Here is a 4,026-nt window from a genome sequence, read left to right on the forward strand (position 1 = left end):
GGATCTTTACAGGAGAGAAGTCGAGAAGCGGGAAGACGAGCTGATGGCCGAGGATCGGAAACGCGGCTACATCCTCAAAGCGAATCCATTTCACGTGCAACGGAGGAAAGCTTGGGTACGCATGCTGGCGGACGGATCGGAGCATGAGCTGAGGAAGAAGTTTGGCGACGACGAGGATCGTTACAGGAGCTGTCTCTTATACACATCTAGATGTGTATAAGAGACAGGAATTGACACATTATATGTTTGTTTGTTTCATTTTATTTTTACTACTAGGATTTTGCAAAGCAGACATATTTCTTTCTTATGCACTAGATTACAATCATGGATTTTCATAAGTGTTAATTTAAAGAAATGTAAAATAAAGTTACACTGTTCTCGTTGCCTTTTTTATAACTAGTAAAACTCATCGTATAGAATCTACATGGATGCAAAAAGAAACATATTTTTTGTTTTTATTTTCTTTGTTAACACTTGAAAATTGTAGTCCCTTCGTCGAGTTTATCCTTTCTGAGACGTTCGACGATCGGAGTTCTGCACATGAAACACGTCGCCGTACGACATGCGCACATAGCGCACGAGATCATGTGCCCGCAAGGTTTCGTAACGACGGCTACGGGAGCATCGTAACATATAGCGCATGTTTCTTCTTCAGACCATTTCTTCTCGGGTATACCGAGTATGTCGTTCATCTTTCTGGTTAACGTTCTTTCATCTTGGAGGATTTTCCCGACGCTTGTCTCGCAGGATTCGAATGCAATTTCGTACTCCCTTATTCTTCTCGCACGCTCTTTTTCCGTGTCCGGTTTGTTGCAAAAAATCTTTTTCAGCGTCAGCATTTGCCTGTGGAGTTCTTCAAATTCGGTTAACAAGCACTTCACGGAAGGCTTAATCTCGTCGATGCGGTGGTCCGATATTTTTTTCATGAAATCGTCGCATTTATCGCTGACCGCTTCAATTCGAAGATTCACGTAATCGATACCAGGTACAAAATCCTTGATCGACAACTTCATAATGAATGTGAATATGTAACGATTTTAACTGTTAATGGTTCCGCAAAAGCAAATGCGAGAATATCAAACTGTTATGCGAATTTTATTACGTTTGAAAAACAAAAACACGAAGTCGTCATCTATTTTCGGCGCTTACGTCATCGGTATTGGAAAACGGTGATTGGCTTGCACGTACGGCATCGAATTGCATGAAGCAGGAAGTGCAAGGAAAACGTCATCCACGAACACGAACACGTCATCGATACATTTCCTTACCCCGACAAGTACGGAGTTACCGAAAGCGTGCTGGCAGAGCAAAGAGAGATGAACGCGGTCGAAGTCCTCCTAGCAGTTTCGGTCACGCTGAACGTAATGGTTTTCCTCCACCACGCATTACCCATAATCGTGAACAAGTTACACGGAGCGTGGAAGAACGAGCCTCCCGAATGGACTCTTTTCCGAATAACTCACGCACGACAGCTACAAAAAACGTAAGTTTCATTTCAATGGATTAAAAAATATTTCATAAGACAAAAAAATAGATACTTATCGTGTGTTATTTCTCCCTCAGATATCTTCGCATACTGGTGAGCACGGTCCTACCGATGATCGCTGCTGCGGTCACGTTCACGTCGGGCATATTGACAGACAGAACGAAGGCGAGCACCGTCGACATCCAGTTGCAGTTCTGCGCGACGCTCGGCGTGTTTGTCTTCTACTTGATCTTGGACGTGTCGGAGAAGCGGCCGATCGACTCGATCTTCGACGCTATGGTAACATCCGCATTCATCCAAGCACTGTCGAAAGGAGAAGAACCGTTAATAGGATTGATCGTCATGACGTCGCAGGGGAGCGGAGTTCTGGAGCAGATACAAGGACAGATGAAATCGTGCTTTACTCACTCCGAGTATCCTTCTCGTCGGACATTAGTCCGAACGGTTTACGGATACGCGATCTCCACGTACCTCTTCAACGGGTTGGTTCCGTTTGCCTACTTGATGACAACATTCGCGCAAGAGAAGACGATGGCTTCGCAGATATCGTCAGTTTCGATAGGATTTTTTTACATGTTCCTGATATTTTTCAGTTTTATGAACGGGTGGTCGTTATGCACGGCTACAAGTGCGTGCAAAGCACTCGATCGTGGCCACGAAGAACGGTCCACCGCAGCTCCCCCGTCTCATCCTCCCTCTTATGAGGAAGCGATGGGTATTGTTTAAATAAAGAAAGTTAACTGTCACGATTTATACAAAAAGTATGTAGATTTTAAGAGATTTTGACAAATAAATAACAGGAAAAAAATATGAAAAAGTATATTTGTTAGTTTTTTTCTTCGTTGTACTTTTCGACTTTTTTGGACTTAGAAAAATTTTCGACTTCTCTGGACTTATAAAAAATTTCGACTTTTCTGGACTTAGAAAAAATTTCGAGATTTCTGGAATTTCGAGGCTCAGTGTACTCGGACGAACGTCGAGTACACAGACGTGTCCGCGATTCTCAGACGGACGTGTACCCATGACGTAATGGGGGTTCGGATCGACGTGCCACTTCGAATGCGGTGGGCATGAGGAGGAAGGTACCCATGACGTCATGGGGTGGAATGGACTTCCATTTCGTATTTTAATGTAGAGTGAAACGTCTTCGTACTTTTACGTACCATGGGATGATATTCGCCACTACCGTACTGCAGAAACACAACATCAACGCAAGAACGCAAAAATACTGCGACGAAGTTGCGTTTCCACAGGATGACCGGGCTGCCGGCCGATGAAACGTTGTTCAGACGCTCACTGATCGAGTTGTTGTTGTGGTATGAAGCTCCGCGGCTTCAAGCTCGGTTTCAACACTTTTTAGTACTTTCCCGGTTTTGGGAAGACACGATACTTCATCGTCATCAGTTGTTTCTTCGCAATTCTGCACGAGGAGAACAGGTACCAGAGAAGCGCCCAGCATTCGTTCACGTTCAATCCGTTCGCCCTCCGTTCTTCGATGACGTCGTGCAGCAGACGGTAAAGTGCCGAAGTATCCGAGATCAACCTCGATCTCGTCGAATCCAATATATTCCGGTTTCCGTTGACGATGACGTTGATGATGGTTTTCGGAAACACTCGATCGAGTCGTTCTCTGTCTCCTACAAACTCGAGACAACATTCGTGTATACTTCTTCTTCGGTTCTTCAGCCAAAGCAATTACATTCTTGCGGACGGGTCAAACTTGGTCTTTGTCTAACAAAGGAAGGCATCGTGAAACAATGAAATGAAACACTTTTTGAATTGCTCGTCTCGCCGATGTCTTGCTTTATACATGCAGTTCGGTGACGTCTTCGTATCTCATATGTTTCAATACTGCATGTACCCATGACGTCATGTGGGTTGGATCGACTTGCAACTACAAACGATCATTATGAGTGGCCGGGTACCCATGACGTCATGTGGGTTGGATCGACTTGCAACTACAAACGATCATTATGATTGGCCAGGTACCCATGACGTCATGGGTGCCCCGATTGGATACTATAAAAGGCCAGGAGATTCGAATCGATTCACTCGTTTAAGAGAAGTTTTGCAAGGAAAGCACGTCAAACTTACAAAAAGGAAATGTCTCAGATTATCAACGCTGTTCAACAGTCCTACCGGGACAACTGGCAAACGGATCGCTTTCTGAACGGAAACATGCCTTTCTTACCCAGCATGTACAGCCTAAAAGATGACCACGAGGTTGTTGGCTATCGGTATTTTACGAGCCTCGTGGACGTAGCGAAGAACTTCGCCGACGCGCCGAAGGACATTGGAGAGCTCTGTTGCAAGCTGCTCGAATCGTTCGAATGTGTTACCGACCACGACGCTGTCGGGAATAAGCTGATAGCGGCATTCGGACCGCATCTGGAACGTTGCGATTACGGTGTGACCAGGGACCTTGTTGCATCGAAGGAATCGTCGGTGAAGGAGGTGATCGAGGAATCCGTGTTCGAGAACATGACCAACCGAAAAAATATTGTGTATTACGACCGAAGCTCTGGGGATAAACTTCAGAT

This window comes from Anneissia japonica, unplaced genomic scaffold (assembly GCF_011630105.1).
Source record: "Anneissia japonica isolate Jap-2015-1 unplaced genomic scaffold, ASM1163010v1 scaffold287988_len51615_cov106, whole genome shotgun sequence".
Lineage (NCBI taxonomy): Eukaryota > Metazoa > Echinodermata > Crinoidea > Comatulida > Comatulidae > Anneissia > Anneissia japonica.